Source organism: Salvia splendens, chromosome 20, assembly GCF_004379255.2.
Source record: "Salvia splendens isolate huo1 chromosome 20, SspV2, whole genome shotgun sequence".
NCBI classification, from domain to species: Eukaryota; Viridiplantae; Streptophyta; class Magnoliopsida; order Lamiales; family Lamiaceae; genus Salvia; species Salvia splendens.
Window position 1 is genome coordinate 11,184,066 of NC_056051.1, and position 18,519 is coordinate 11,202,584.

An 18,519-nucleotide genomic window follows, 5' to 3' on the forward strand; every position below is an offset into this window, starting at 1 on the left:
AAAATACATACACTACACACATATACACACACAAAATAAACACACTGCACATATACAATACAAAAATACACACTACAAATATACACAAAATACATGCATTTCAAACACGACATACGGTACAAAAAATAAACACAACTTACACACATTACAGATGAAAGAAACTACACACTCTTTACATAAAGTATATACACACTGCACACACTCACACACATACACTACACATAGTACATAAATTAGACATTATACACGGACTACACAAGAAATATTGTACACAAAATACACAACATACTATACACAAAATACATATACTCTACACAACACACTACACACACTATACACATACTATACACATACTATATAAAAGTTACACACAATACTCACACTGCACTACATACACACTGTACACAAAATACCCCCACTGCACACACTAAATAAAACACACACACTACACACAAAATACATACAAGCTTACACAAAATAAAGAGTAGTGCTAAATGGCCACATTATGGCCAACCATAAAAATAAAAAAATAATAAAAGATAGTGTATTTAATGCCATTTCATTGAAATCAATACTTCTAAAAAGTATCAATTTTATTTATACAATTGCACCCTTAGTTATAAAATATAAATATGAAAGAGACTAGAATTTTAACTCATGGTGCATGAAATTTATATAAATAAAAATTAATATTTATTAAGGTTACATGATAATTAATTTAATTATTTCTTATATTTATAATACCAATGCATCGTGGTAATATTTTTATTTTTCATATTTACTTAAAATACTTTAAATGTTTATATATTTACAAATAAGTAAAATTGAGCTTTGATCAATATACTTATTTATATTAATAATCATGGGTTAATATTATAAATGATCACTAAACTACATATCAAATTAGTTCCAAATAAATTTATTTCATAACGAGTACAAAACTTTATTGATTCCTACTTGGTATAATAGGAAAACATTTTTAAAAGGACAAAATTTTAATATTAAATTAAAAAATAGTGTAAAAATAAATTATTGAAAACATAAAATTAAAAAAAATGAATGAATGGATTAGAGAAATGAAATAAAAAACAACTAGAATTAAGTAAAAGGGTAATAGTGTAAAATTATTTGAGCATTAAATGACTTATTTGAAACATTAATAGTCATACTATCTAAATTTACTAAAATGTCATTTTATGGCCAGTCATAACGTGGCTGCATAGCATTTCCCCAAAATAAACACCTTGCACACATATGTACATAACATACATGCATTGCAAAAACACATACACATAATACATGCATTGCACATAATACACACTATATACACAAAATACAAACAATGTGATAGTCACACACAATACACACAAAATACACACTAGACACACTACATGAAAAACACACACTACACATACTATACACAAAATAAACCCATACAGAATACACACACTGCACACCCATTATACAAAACACACACGTACACACATATACATACACTACACAAAATATACAAAATGCACGCCCATAACACACTACATATATTGAGCATAATCAAAGACTACACAAAATATAGAAACACATTATACACAAAGACCAATACACAAATCACATACTAATACACAAAATAAACATACAACTGTATAAAAAATTAACACACATTATACACACTGTACACTCAATACACTTATACACACACATACACTACACAATACATAAATTAGACATTATACACAGCCTATACACGCAATACTATAAATAATACAGATGAATATTATACACAAAATACATAACACACTATACACAAAATATACACATACTATACAAAATATACACAATTAACAATATTCATGCACTTCAAACACACTTACACACACTACACACAATACACAAAATACATTACGCACAATACACAAAGTAAATAATGCAGTGCACACACTATACACAATGTACACACTATAAATAAAATAAACACATTCTACACAAAATACATGCATTAAAAACACACATACACAAAATACCTAATACACACAACACAGTATGTACACAATAAACATACTATTCACATTGTTTACAAATTAAACACACATACACAGAATACACACAACACACACATACTTAAGATGAAATACACAACACACACTTCAGATGAAATACACACTACACACAATATATGCACACACACACACTACACACTCTACACTCCACACACTATATACACTACATACACTATACATTCTATATGTCTCTATACATTATGCTTATCTTATCTAATGACCTAGTCTGACCATATTCTGTTATGTCTCTTTACATTAAGGGAAAATAGATTTGCAAGCAAATTCTCTAGTACAATTACCATAATATTATGAATCTTTTGTTCATCATCAATGTTTGGGATCTTCAAAGATTCACTTCATAAGCACTTCTTCACCTCAGCCTACCTGAAAAAATAACCATGGGCATCCGGTCATAATATTTCCAAGAATTCGGACAATGGAAAAGTTGCATTCCTGTTAATATAGCAAAGCTCGCTGGAAAAAAATAGATTAAAGTTCTAACTCGTCTTAGACAACCCCCTGATTTCAAGTAATGCAACCATCACCAAGTCCATAAACTTTTCATAAAGAATCCAAATGTTACCAAATTATGCTATGAAAATAGTCACGAGGAAACTTCAAGATGGAATTCAAGCATGCCAATAAAATTGTAGAATAAAGAAATTTAAAGCAATTAGCATTATGTTGATTAAAGTATTAATCATTCAGATAATTCAAGACAAAAGAATTTACTTATATGAATTCACAATTTGTAACCGTTGCAGGCTATTTTGTGAAGGAAAGAAAGAAGAAAATAACTTGAGTGCCTTTTATGTTGATTAAAGCTTCAAAATGGCTCACTGGGATAACATGTGTTTGGTGGATATTCAAAGGAAACAAGGATCAAACATGGGTATCTAGCTGCCCTCTATCCCTATTGCATATTGACCATCCATCATACTTAAATCACTTAACTCATGTAGTTAAAAACCGAACTCATCAAATAAAAGCAAAAATTAATCATTAGGTCAACAAACACATAAAAGCGCACAAAAAACAGTAAGACACAAATGAGCAACACCTCCGCCCACTAAGGCCGTACTCTCAAGTTGGGGCTTACACTGGAAGAAGATTCAAAACGCTGACCAACAGAGAAACAGAAGAATAAAAGAAAAGAAAGGGGCCACCTTGTGTGCTGGTCAGCTTTGCATGTCATTGGATCTCAGGCATGTCTAAGATTGGGAAGTTTTCTATTCTACCCTTGCATCTTCAGAACTGTGTCAGCCCCATTCCTCTCCTATTTCAACTCCTTTCCTCCCTTGCAACAACTCTTGAGGTGGCTGATTTCGTCTGCTCCAACAAGCCTTTATCTTCTTTCTGTGCTTGCATCTCTTTTATTCTTATAGCCAACTTCCTCATTTCATTCCCTCTATCCACTCTCTTTTCTTTTTCACATTTAACTTAAACCTAGCACCAAACCAGAAAGGGCAAATAAAGTTGATCACAAAAAAACTATTAGAAATAAAGCTACAGCATGGAACAAAGGAAGAAGATCATTACAGGAACTGCAGCTAACCTGATAATTATAGACAGGCTTACTTCAGTCGCAAATATAAAAAATTAGCAACTTGCTGAACCAATATGTTAACAAGACGAGCATTTCTCCGAGTATTTTAGGTATTATGTATCAAAATTCTATTTGTAAACTAAAAATGGCATACATTTAGGCAAGATAAAAATGCAACATTCTGATCATTCACGAGCCCAACTCCTTTTTCATGTTTCCCCCTATTTTACTTGATATGGTGTATAGACTATACAGAGCTTTAACTTCTCTAGCAAAATGCTTAGTGCCAGCAGAAGTAATTTCCAAGAATTCGAACAGTGGAAAAGTTGCATTCCAACGTAATATAGGAAAGCTCGCTGGTAAGAAAATAGATATAGCTCTAACTTGTCTTAGATAAACCCCTAATCTCATGTAATGCAACCAGCACCAAATCCATAAACTGTACATAAAGAATCCAAATGTTACCAAACTCTGCCATGAAAACAGCATCAAGATGGAATTCAAGCATGCGAATATAATTATAGAATAAAGAAATCTAAATCAGTTAGCATTAAGTTGATTAATTTATTACACATTCAGATAATTAAGGCAAAAGAATTTATTTATGGATTCACAATTTTTAATCCTTGCAGGCTCTGTTTTGTGAAGGAAAGACCGAAGGAAATAACTTGAAATGCCTTTTATGTGTGATGCTTACTTCTTGCTCATATTTGACGAAATGTTGATTGAAATGGTGCTCGAGCCGCTGGTCAGCACAGCTGATGCAAAACAAATCAAACTATAAAATTATTCTTCTGGTGCAAAAAAGCAATCAAAGACTCCCAGTAAGAGAAACTAAAGTAGGACAAATTGCACCATAGTATATATATATATATATATATATATGTAGTGGAAAATATCAATAATTGTATACCTTAAGTGACTCAAACCCATATAAAGGATGCTTACTGAACGCCCCATATTATCTTTCCCCTAGGAAAGTGACAAGTTTATCTGCTCCACAGGCCATTAGAACAAGCTTACATAAATAAACATTGCCAATGCATCTCTTGTGTCAATTGCCTAAATACGAGGGAAAATAAACAAGTCATAAGTATGATGGTTTAGCAATCAAACCAAGCTGTAAAACATGCATATGCAAGGAATTACTGATCTTCGAAATCATGAACCTATTCAGGTGTCAAGAGATTTGGTGACCTCTCCTGGTTGACATCATAAGAATTAGATCTTGCTCCTAAAACTTCACAAAACCTGATGGACCATCACAATAATGATTTCTCATAAACCTGTTATAAACCTCACAGTCTTCATTTTCATTTGGCATTAAAAATAGAAAATTCTAGACGAGAGATCAAAGAATATCAGTAACCATCAGGATGAGAGTAGCTAGATAATTTCAGAATGTATAGAATCTATTCTCATTGCCATTGCATCTATTAATGTCGAAGCAGACCACACATTATCGTAAAAAAATATTAATAAACAGCAATTATGATTTACATACCTTTTAGCAGTCAGATAGAGGTAGGCGATTAAACTGAAGGCCAACGTTTCTCAAATTATTCCTTGCATATGTTTCCTTTGTGGTCATTGTTTGACTCCCCAAGCAATTTCTGGATGCCAACAATTTGTTTTAGAACAAAGATGTACACGATGGCATGGCTACCATGTAAAACACAAAGAAGAGCGGAAGCTAATAAGAACATATTCATAATATATAAGCTTAGACAGAAGTAAGTCATTATAGTTTTTAGTCTTGAACAGCAGAAGACTCCCTATGAAAATTCACAGAGTTCGAACTCAATCCCTAAACATCAAAATCATTCAAATTAGGGATTATCGTGTTAAACGAGCCATAGCTTTTCGCACTAAGACTATATGACTCCTAAAGGATGGTGTTGGAGTGCTACCTCAAGAACAGTCTCAAGATTGTTAGAGAGCTAAGAAAGAGACAGGGCACGAATACGTATGAAGCTTCAAAATGGCTCACTGGGATAACGTGTGTTTGGTGGATATTCAAAGGAAACAAGGCTCAAACATGGGTATCTTAGTTGCCCTCTATCCCTATTGCATATTGACCATACTATATGAAGAATACATGCAAATTAAAGTCACTCAGAAAAAATTAGTGTGTTTTACATCAAGGCTCAATATGGCATTAATCCAACTCAAAACTCATTATTCCATCATTCTTAAATCACTTAACAGGGTCATGTAGTTAAAAACCGAACTCATAAAAAAAAGCAAAAATTAATAATTAGGACATGCTCGACTAGCTAATAAAACAAACACATAAAAACACAAACGGCAAGACACAAATGAGCAACCCCTTCGCCCACTAAGGCCATACTCTCAAGTTGGGGCTTACTGTTGAAGAAGACTCAAAACACTGACCAACAGAGAAACAGAAGAATACAAGAATAGAAAGGGGTCACCTTGTGTGCTGGTCAGCTTTGCATGCCATAGGATCTCAGGCATGTCCAAGATTGGGCAGTTTTCTCTTCATCCCCTGCATCTTTAGAACTGTGTCAGCCTCATTATCAACTCCCTTTGTCCCTTGCAACAACTCTTGAGGTGGCTGATTTCGTCTGCTCCAACAGCTCTTTATCTTCTTTCTTTGTTTGAATCACTTTTATTCTTATAGCCAACTTCCTCATTTCATTCCCTCTATCCACTCTCTTTTCTTTTTCACATTTAACTTAAACATAGCACCAAACCGAAATAGGCAAATAAAGTTGATAAAAAAAATTTTATTAGAAACAAAGCTACAGCATGGAACAAAGGAAGAAGACAAGCATTTCATCCGGCTTACTTCATCTGCAAATATAAAAAATTATCAAATATAGACAGGCTTAAACTGAATAGCTTGCAGTTAACATGATAATTATAGACATGCTTACTTCATCGGCAAATATAAAAATTAGCAAACCAGATAGAAAAATTAGCAACTTGCTAAACCAATATGTTAACAAGACAAGCAATTCTCCGAGTATATTAGGTATTATATATAAAAATATTCTGCCATTGTACATAACTAGCACAACTAGCATGAATGGATCAGCCTTCCATTGTTGCAGATGATCAATAAATATTCTGCCACCAACACAATAAGTATAATGGATTTTTCATAACTGAACCGGTCAAAATCAAATGGTACAAGTTGACATTTTCTATCATACATGAACACTATTTGTAGCTCCAATTTCATTTAGCTAGATAACATTTAACAAATGCATACCCATGAAAACAACCATAGTAATTGATTACTACAGCATAACAATAATAATCAAGTTCTAAATCAACTTGAGGTTCCCTTGCTCTAGCTAAATTATTGCCTTTGTACAAATATTCCACTAAAGTAAAATGACAAGTACACTAACCTCCCGGGCATGATGCCGAATTCTGAATGTTACACCCTCTTTCTCCCGGTTAGTACTGATGTTTAGCTGAAAATGTTACATATGTAGCTTTGGGAAGATTTGAAAATATATCCAGCAATGATATGAATCCAATAGGTGTCTGATCTAGCACACCATTGTAAACATACAGTAAAGAGACACAATTTGTTCGATAGTAAAATATATCTATTCAACAAATGCAGGTAAAAGTCCGATAAAATAACAATTAGCAGATGAGAAAAATGAGTTGGGTGTATTATTACGGTTCATCTTAATGTTTTACTGATTGACAGAAAATGGCTTTAGTTGCCCTTCTTCTCATGCTACCCATAATAGACATAAATAGAACTATGTCAATCAAAATACTGCGTGAAAAAGGAAAACCCTACTATACAACAATTATAACGCTGATTACCTTCTCAAAAGGATCCACACAATCTTGGTTGACTTCAAAATCCTCTTCCAGTCATTTCCATCTACCTCATATTCTTTTGATTGTAAATATGTTTCACCAGCACCAATAATAAAATTACAGTATCAGAAGGGTTATGCTAAAATATGTAATGCACAATTTAAAATCAGAACAGTCAGTATTAAGTTGATTAATGTATTAATCATTCAGATAACTAAGGCACAATAACTTAATTACGGATTCACAAATCATAATCCTTGCAGGCTCTATTTTGTGATGGAAAGACGGCAGAAAACAAATTGAAATGCCTTTTGATTTGTAATGCTTACTTCTTGCTCATGTTTGACGAGATGTTGATCGAAATGGTGCTCGAGCCGCTCGTCAGCGTAACTGATGCAAAATAGTTCAAAATATAAAGTTATTCTTCTGGTGCAATAAAAGCAATCAAAGACTCCAAGTAAGATTATCTAAAGTGGGACAAATTGCACCATAGTGGAAAATATCAATCATTGCATACCTTAACTGACTCAAATCCATATCAAGGATGCTTACTGACCGCCCCATATTGTCTTTCCCCTAGGAAAATGACAAGTTTATCTGTTTCACAAGCCATTTGAACAAGCCCAATGCATCTCTTGTGTCAATTGCCCAAATATGAGGGAAAATAAACATGTCATAAGTGTGATGGTTTAGCTATTAAACCAAGCTGTAAAACACTCATATACGAGTAATTATTGATCTTTGAAATCATGAACCTATTCTGGTGTCAGAGATTTGGTGACCTCATCCTTTGTGTTCATACCCTCCAGGTTGACATCATAAGAATCAGATCTTGCTCATAAAACTTCACAAAACTTGATGGACCATAACAATAATGATTTCTCATAAACGGTGCTATAAATCTCAGTCTTCATTTTCGTTTTGGCATTAAAAATAGAAAATTCTCAACGAGAGATCAAAGAATATCAGTAACAGGATGAGAGTAGCTAGATAATTTCAGAATGTATAGGATCCTGATTTTTTCAAAGAATTTTCCCGTCTCATAAAGAACTCACAGTAAAAAGCTCACATCGATATAATTAAGCCAAAAATAATTTATTTATAATTTTAAAAACCTAAAAGAACATATAAATGTAACATATCCTATATCTAGAATTAAGTGGCATGTATAATACGTTATCAAAACTTTATCATCACTATGACAAGGAAATTCTAATCATAAGTCACAAAGACACCCACCCACATTATGGTCTCAAACAAATGTACATAACTAGCACAACTAGCATGAATGGATCAGCCTTTCATTGTTGCAGATGATCAATAAATATTCTGCCACCAATACAATAAGTCTAACGGATTGGATCAACCTAACTAGCACAACTAGCATGAATGGATCAACCTAATCTCAGGTAATGCAACCAGCACCAAGTCCATAAACCATAAAGAGTCCAAATGGACAGCATGATATCCCTCTAAGCAAAAGCATTGGATCCTCCTCCAATCTCTTAGCATGATCAACTGCTTCACAACTCTACAAATAGGAAACAAGTATAATTCGGCTCCAGTTTAGGGCTAGAATGCTAGATAGGTACGGAAGCAATGAGATTAGAAGTACTATTTGGATTGCTAGATACAAACCTTTTTAGCTTCTGGTTCTCAACAATCATAAGAGTGCTCCAGAAGCACTTATCAAAAGGACTAAACATTGAAGAACGTGGAAAATCGATGGCCCTGATGAAAATCGGAACTTAATTATCAGGTTCAATCCATATTTTGAATTAAATGAAGAGTGGTATAATTTAAAAGAGAACATTAGGAATACTTTGTGAAGGGAGGTCGATATTTATCCCCTTTTATTAATATCCCGAAGCAGAGCCTCGTATTTATCAGGGTGACCCTTCTCATAGTAGCTGATAAGGGGTATGTTAGGCACTCTGAAGTCGTGTAAAATCAATGGCCCTAATAAAAAATCGAAACTTAATTATCGTCGTTCAATCTATATTTTAAATTAAATGAAGAGCGGTATAGATTTTAAACAGAACAATAGGAATACTTTGAGAAGGGAAGTCGGTATATATGCCCTTTTGCTAATATCCCAAAGCAGAGCCCCGGATTAATCAGGGAGACCTTTCTGACAGTAGCCGATCAGGAGAATGTTCGGCACTCTGAAATCCAGTCATCTAGCACAGCCTTGGCTTCTTTGAGATCTCCATGCTTTATCAATGAGCCCATCACGAAGCTTCTTGTTCTCTTCCTCCAACAGCCCAGATCTCTCTTGCATAAATGCCATATCCCATCTGACCCACATCGGCTCTCTAGCCTTGCTCGCTGCTCGTCTAGCCATGGTGATTGTGTGCTATGGAAACACAACATTAATCCCCTAATCAATCACACATTCTCAAACAACGTTGCTTTTCAAGTAATATGAAGATAAGGTTACTTGCATTTTTTGCTTTCTTGACATTCTCCGTTTCTTTTGAGCTCTTTTTTGTTTGCCTATTGTGAAGTTTCTCTACAGAATTTTCTCCATCTTTGGTTTTCTCGTTGTTGGCATGTAAGATTTCACTCAATGTTGGTAGTCCGACATGACTTCTACCTCCTACAAAATGCAGACCACACATCAATTCTACGAACATTTTAATCATTTGATTCATTATTTCATAATTAGAATAAAATGGGACCATCAATCTTAGGATGAAATTCAACACATCAAAACAGAACAAAATTATTATAGTTCGAATTGAATTCCTAAAAATGAAAAATCATTTAAATTAGGGATTCTCATGTTAAACGAGTTATAGCTTTTCACACAAAGAAAACTGTGATTCCTTAACGATAGAGTTGGTGTGCTACCTCAAGAGCAGTCTCAAGATTGTTAGAGAGATGAGAAAGAAACTTGTCCAATGAATCAAACCCTCTCAGCAAAAGCACTGAATCCTCCTTAAATCACTTAGCATGATAGACTGCTTCAGAACTGTGAAGACCAAGCACAATCCAGCTCCAGGTTAGGGAAAAGTAGATATGAAATCAATGATATTAGAAGTACTATTTAGACTTGGAAAAAACTCACATTTTCTTGGAACTCTTTCTTTGATACTGCTTTATACTTTTTTTCTAGATCTGTGACACCAATTTTTTCTTTTCTTTTTCTTCTTTTCTCTTTTTTTTCTTCCCACAGATCTGCTTTCTCTTTTTTCCTTCTTTTTCTTTTTTTTTCCTTTTTTTCTCTCCATTTTGCTTTTATTCTACCCCTTCCATGTTTCTATTTACACTTTCTGCCCTAATGTTGGCTGACTACAATCAATATCTCACAAGAAGATGAGATATCATGTGACGTCAGGTTGTCGAAAGTTGAAACTTTCATCTTCAAAACCTTTTTGCGGAGACAAAAATCAAACCGCATTCCCCATAGCAAGCTCTCATAAGAAGATGAGATATCATGTGATGCCAGCTGGTGGTACTCGAAAATGCAGGAACTGGGTTACCCTCGTCAAGTATGCATTGTCTTTTTCCTGTCTTGATTGCTCTGCCAAAAGTGCTTCAAGTTGAAGCTTCACCAATTCAACGTCTTCATCTCCCGTTACTCCATCACAAAGTTTCTTGTTCTCTTCCTCCAACAGCCCACATCTCTCTTGCATAAATGCCATATCTCATCTGACCCACATCGGCTCTCTAGCCATGCTCGCTGCTTGTCTCGCCATGGTGATTGTCATCTATGGAAACACAACATTAATCCCATAATCAATCAGACAATATGTTAACAATGCAAGCATTTCTCCACGTATTTAAAGAGACTCATATAGCACCTGCTATCGTTGCATTTTATGTTGCATCAGCAATAGCATAAACATGAGGAGTGTCCAAAAGCTTCTTTCTGTATCATCCCCATATAGCTGGGCATTTTTAAATGAATTGACTGAAATAATACAGGGCCTGCCATTCTCTATGCAAAGCAAAGACAAGGAAATTGTTTATAAGATTTAGAGGCAATCAGTATAAGCAAATAAAATGAAAAGGTTCTCAAATAGAGAATTACATATATATTATCTTGTAATTATCTATACCGATGATTGTGAAGAACTGAAGGCTCGTTCAAATAACTTAGTTCTGCAAGATTATCAACTTAGTCAAGTATCTAAGGATTGGTTGGTAGAAGGTCTTGTGTGGAAACTGTCACAACCTGTAATGATAATGCAGTAAGCGCAAAGTTCTTGTAGAATGCAACAAAAGCAGTGAAGAGATGAAAAATCAAATGAACTAACACTTACGTCCGATAGCTGAAACAAAGATTTCTCCATAGAGTTTGATTTTATTTGCCCAGATTCCCATAGCTGATCATGTAGCCAACACCTAGCACAAAGATTCTAAAATCATGTCATCATCAATAATGAGTGGCTGAGATCGAAATTCCATTTGTAAACTGAAATTTGCTGATCATTTGGGCAAGATAAAAACGCAGCATTCTGATCATTCATGAGGCCAACTCTTTTTTAATGTGTCCTACAATACTGCTTTATATGTTGCATTGACAACACGGAGCTTTAACTACCCCAGCCAAATGCTTTAGTGTCGAGGAGAACAAAATGCAAAGAAACCAGACAAAGGACAAGCTGCATTCCAAAGCAATATACATATGCCTGCAGGTATGAAAATATATTAAAGCTCAAACTTGTTTTAGATAACTACCTAATCTCAGGCAATGCAACCAGAGCCAAGTCAATAAACCATATAGAGTCCAAATGGACAGCATGATAACCCTCTAAGAAAAATCATTGAATCCTCCTCCAATCGTTTAGCATGATCAACTGCTTCACAACTCTACAAATCCGGAACAAGTACAATTCAACTCCAATTAGGGCTAAATAGGTAGGGAACAATGAGATTAGGACAACTATTTGGAATGCAAAAAACACACCTTTTTTGGCTTTTGGTTCTCAACAATCATGTCATGCGGCTGATAAGAGTGCTCTGGAAGCACTTATCGAAAGAAGGGCTAAACATCGACGAAGAAGAAACCGTGGAATATCAATGGCCCTGATGAAAATCGGAACTTAATTATCAGGGTTCAATCCAAATTCCGAATTAAATGAACAGCGGCATGGATTTTAAATACAGCAGTAGAAATACTTTGGGAAGGGAAGTCGGTATTTATCCCCTTTTGCTAATATTCCGTAGCCGAGCCTCAGGTTTATCAGAGAGAACCTTCTGACAGTATCCAATCAGGAGTACGTTCGACACTATGAAGTCGTATGTGTGGCAAGTAGAAGTCTAGTCATCTCCCACTGACATGGCTTCTTCGAGTTCTTCAAGCTTTACCAAAGAGCCCATCATGAAGCTTCTTGTTCTCTTCCTCTAACAGCCCAGATCTCTCTTGCATAAATGCATTATCTATCCCATCTTCTTCACTTCAGTTTTCAATCCATGCTCGCTGCTCGTCTCGCCATGGTGAATGTCAGCTATCGAAATACAACATTAATCATATGATCAATCAACAACCTCAAACAAAGTTGTTTTTCAAGTAATATGAAGGTAATGGCTTACAATTTTTGCACTCTTGAACTTCTCCGTTTTTTAGGCTCTTTTTGTTTGCCTCATGGGAAGATTCTTCATCATGATCATCGTTATTTAGACAACACTTCATCCCCGCATGGTTCAAACAAGGGATAACATAGTATTCCACAGCTTATTCGGGCTATTTTTTGCTTCACATTTTCGTGGATCACTCTATTTTTTTTTCTAGATCTGTGAGACCAATTTTTTCTTTTCTTTTTTTTCCACAGATCTGCTATCTCTTTTTTTCTTCTTTTTTTTTTCCTTTTTTTCTCCCCACTTTCTGCCCTAGTGCTGGCTGACATCATGATAACCCTTTAAGCAAAATCATTGAATCCTCTTCCAATCTCTTAGCATGATCAACTGCTTCACAACTCTACAAATCAGAAACAAGTACAATTCAGCTCCAGTTTAGGGCTAAATACGTAGGGAGTCAGTGAGATTAGGAAAACTATTTGGAATGCAAAAAACATACCTTTTTTGGCTTTTGGTTCTCAACAATCATGTCATGCGGCTGATAAGAGTGCTCTGGAAGCACTTATCGAAAGAAGGGCTAAACATCGACGAAGAAGAAGCCGTGGAATATCAATGGCCCTGATGAAAATCGGAACTTAATTATCAGGGTTCAATCCAAATTCCGAATTAAATGAACAGCGGCATTGATTTTAAATAGAGCAGTAGAAATACTTTGGGAAGGGAAGTCGGTATTTATCCCCTTTTGCTAATATTCCGTAGCCGAGCCTCAGATTTATCAGAGAGAACCTTCTGACAGTAGCCAATCAGGAGTACGTTCGACACTCTGAAGTTTTATGTGTGGCAAGTAGAAGTCTAGTCATCTCCCACGGACTTGGCTTCTTCGAGTTCTCCAAGCTTTACCAAAGAGCCCATCATGAAGCTTCTTGTTCTCTTCCTCCAACAGCCCAGATCTCTCTTGCATAAATGCATTATCTATCCCATCTTCTTCACTTCAGTTTTCAAGCCATGCTCGCTGCTCGTCTCGCCATGGTGAATGTCAGCTATCGAAATACAACATTAATCATATAATCAATCAACAACCTCAAACAAAGTTGTTTTTCAAGTAATATGAAGGTAAGGGCTTACAATTTTTGCTCTCTTGAACTACTCCGTTTTTTTTAGGCTCTTTTTGTTTGCCTCATGGGAAGATTCTTCATCATGATCATCGTTATTTAGACAACACTTCATCCCCACATGGTTCAAACAAGGGTATAACGTAGTATTCCACAGCTTATTCGGGCTATTTTTTGCTTCACATTTTCGTGGATCACTCTATTTTTATTCTAGATCTGTGAGACCAATTTTTTCTTTTCTTTTTTTTTCCACAGATCTGCTATCTCTTTTTTTTTCTTTTTCTATTTTTTTTCCTTTTTTTCTCCCCACTTTCTGCCCTAGTGCTGGCTGACATCATGATAACCCTTTAAGCAAAATCATTGAATCCTCCTCCAATCTCTTAGCATGATCAACTGCTTCACAACTCTACAATCGGAAATAAGTACAATTCAGCTCCAGTTTAGGGCTAAATAGGTAGGGAGTCAATGAGATTAGGAAAACTATTTGGAATGCAAAAAACACACCTTTTTTGGCTTCTTGTTCTCAACAATCATTGCAAGCAGCTGATTAGAGTGCTCCAGAAGAAGAAGAAGATGCTGTAGAAGATCGATGGCTCTGATGAAAATGGGAATTAATTATCAGCGTCCAATCCATATATTGAATTAAATGAAGAGCGGCATAGATTTTAAAGAGAGGAGTAGGAATACTTTGGGAAGGGAAGTCAGTATTTATCCCCTGTTGGTAATATCCCGAAACCGAGCCTCGGATTTATCGGGGAGACCCTTATGACAGTATCCCATCAGCAGTATGTTCGGCACTCTGAAGTCGTAGAAGTAAAGTCATCTAGCAAAGCCTTGGCTTCTTCGAGATCTCCAAGCTTTACCAAAGAGCCCATCATGAAGCTTCTTGTTCTCTTCCTCCAACAGCCCAGATCTCTCTTGCATAAATGCATTATCTATCCCATCTTCTTCACTTCAGTTTTCAAGCCATGCTCGCTGCTCGTCTCGCCAGGGTGAATGTCAGCTATGGAAATACAACATTAATCATATAATCAATCAACAACCTCAAACAAAGTTGTTTTTCAAGTAATATGATGGTAAGGGCTTACAATTTTTGTTCTCTTGAACTTCTCCGGGTTTTTTCAGGCTCTTTTTGTTTGCCTCATGGGAAGGTTCTTCATCATGATCATCGTTATTTAGACAACACTTCATCCCCACATGGTTCAAACAAGGGGATAACGTAGTATTCCACAGCTTATTCGGGCTATTTTTTGCTTCACATTTTCGTGGATCACTCTTTTTTTTTCTAGATCTGTGAGACCAATTTTTTTTTCTTTTTCTTTTTCTTCTTTTCTTTTTTTTTCCACAGATTTGCTATCTCTTTTTTTCTTCTTTTTCTTTTTTTTTCCTTTTTTTCTCCCCACTTTCTGCCCAAGTGCTGGCTGACTACAATCAATATCACACAAGAAGATGAGATATCATGTGATATCACACCTTTTTGTGGAGACGAAAAATCAAACTGCATTCCCCATAGCAAGCTCTCGTAAGAAGATGACATATCATGTGATGTCAAGTGGTGGTACTCCACAATGCAGGCACACCCACATCTCTCTTGCATAATGTCATGTCCGATATGATCCACTTCAGCTCTGTAGAGCAGAAATATAAAAAATTAGCAAAGCGAAAAGATAATTTTAGCAACATGCTAAACCAATATTTTAACAAGGGAAGCATTTCTCTCGGTATTTAAGGTATTATATAGCACCTGCTACCAATGCATGGTATGCTGCATCATCCCCATATAGCTGGAAATTTTTAAATGGATTGACATAATGCCGGATTGACAGAAAGTAATAAAGGGCCTGCCATTCTCTATGCAAAGCAAAGACAAGAAAATTGTTTAAAATTAGAGGCTACATGTATAAACAAATAAAATAAAAAGGTTCTCGAATAGAAAATTACATGGAGTATGTATTATCTTGTAAATATCTATCCTGAAGATTGTGAAGAACTGAAGGCTCGTTCAAATAACTTGGTTGTGCAAGAACGTCATCTTAGTCAATTATCCGAGGAATAGTTTGGTAGAAGGTTTATTGTGGGAACTGTCACAACAAAAGTAGTGAAGAGATGATAAAGCAGTAAGTGCAAAGTTATTGTATAAGCAACAAAAGTAGTGAAGAGATGAAAAATGCAAAGAAACCAGACACAAACAAAGTTGCATACCAACGTGCCTACAGGTAAGGAAATAGATTAAAGCTCTAACATGTTTTAGATAACTACCTAATCTCAGGTAATGCAACCAGCACCAAGTCCATAAACCATAAAGATCCAAATGGACAGCATGATAACCCTCTAAGCAAAAGCATTGGATCCTCCTCCAATCTCTTAGCATGATCAACTGCTTCACAACACTACAAATCGGAAACAAGTACAATTCAGCTCCAGTTTAGGGCTAAATAGGTAGGGAGTCAATGAGATTAGGACAACTATTGGGAATGCAAAAAAACACACCTCTTTTGGCTTCTTGTTCTCAACAATCATGTCATGCGGCTGATAAGAGTGTTCCAGAAGCCGTGGAAAATCAATGGCCCTAACAAAAATCGAAACATAACTAACAGTGTTCAATCCATATATTGAATTAAATGATGAGCGGTATAGATTTTATAGAGAGCAGTAGGAATACTTTGGGAAGGAAAGTCGGTATTTATCCCCTTTCGGTAATATCCCAAAGCTGAGCCTCAAATTTATTGGGGAGTCCCTTATAACAATATCCCATCAGCAGTATGTTCGGCACTCTGAAGTCGTATGTGTGGCAAGTAGAAGTCCAGTCATCTAGCACAGCCTTAGCTTCTTCGAGATCTCCAAGCTTTACCAAGGTGCCCATCACGAAGCTTCATGTTCTCTTCCTCCAACAGCCCAGATCTCTGTTGCATAAATGCCATATCCCATCTGATCCACTTCAGATCTCTAGCCTTGCTCGCTGCTCGTCTTGCCATGTCATTGTCAGCTATGGAAACACAACATTAATCCTATAATCAATCAAACAACCTCAAACAATGTTGTTTTTCAAGTAATATGATGAGTAGGGTACATACAATTTTTGCTTTCTTGACATTCTCTGTTTCTTTTGAGCTCTTTTTTGTTTGCCTCCTGTGAACTTTCTCTACAGAATTTTCTCCATCTTTGGTTAAGTTGATGATCTTGCACAACTAAGAAAACTATGATCCCTTAACGATGGAGTTGGTGTGCTTCCTCAAAAGCAGTCTCATGATTGTTGAGAGATGAGAAAGAGACTTGGCCACTGAATCAAACCCTCTCAGCAAAAGCACTGAATCCTCCTTAAATCACTTAGCACGATCAACTGCTTATGAACTCTGGAAACAAGCACAATCCAGTTCAAGGTTAGGGAAACACAAAAACGAAATCAATGATATTAGAAGTACTATTAAGACTGCAAGAAACTCACATTTTCTTGGAACTCTTTCTTTGATTCTGCTCTCTATATTTTTTCTAGATCTGTGACACAATTTTTTCTTTTTTTCTTTTCTTTTTTTCTTTTCTTTTTATTTTTCAACAGATCTGCTTTCTCTTTTTTTCTTATTTTTCATTTTTTTTTTTCCTTTTTTCTCCTCATTTTGCTCTTATTCTACCCCTTCCATGTTTCTTTTTTCACTCTCTGCCCTATTGTTGGCTGACTACAATCAATATCCACAAGAAGATGAGATATCATCTGATGTCAGATTGTCGAAAGTTGAAACTCTCATCTTCAACACCTTTTTGCGGAGACGAAAAATCAAACCGCATTCCCCATAGCAAGCTCTCATAAGAAGATGAGATATAATGTGATGTCAGGTGGTGGTACTTCCAAACGCAAGCACACCCACATCTCTGTTGCATAATGTCATATCCGATCTGATCCACTTCAGCTCTGTAAGGCAGAAATATCAAAAATTAGCAAAGCGGAAAGAGAAAATTAGCAACTTGCTGAACCAATATTTTGAACAAGGGAAGCATTTCTCCAGTTATTTGAGGTATTATATAGCACCTGCTACCATTGCATGGAATGCTGCGTCATCCCCATATAGCTGGACATTTTTAAATGAATTGACAGAAAGTAATACAGGGCCTGCCATTCTCTATGCAAAGCAAAGACAAGAAAATTGTTTAAAATTAGAGGCAATCTGTATACACAAATAAAATAAAAAGGTTCTCGAATAGAAAATTACATGGAGTATGTATTTTCTTGTAAATATCTACACAGAAGATTGTGAAGAACTGAAGGCTCGTTCAAATAACTTAGTTGTGCAAGATCATCATCTGAGTCAACTATCTGAGGAACGGTTGGTAGAAGGTTTATCAACCTGTAGTGATAAAGCAGTGAGTGCAAAGTTCTTGTAGAAGCAACAAAAGCAGTGAAGAGATGAAAATTCAAAGAAACCAGACATAAGAAAAGTTGCATTCTAACGTGCCTGCAGGTAAGAATATAGATTAA

The 18,519-nt window shown here is 35.5% G+C and overlaps 1 pseudogene; it reads right to left on the reverse strand.

The window, feature by feature from the left end:
* The window catches only part of LOC121781473, a 110,949-nt pseudogene that overhangs the window by 84,963 nt on the left and 7,467 nt on the right, over positions 1 to 18,519 (reverse strand).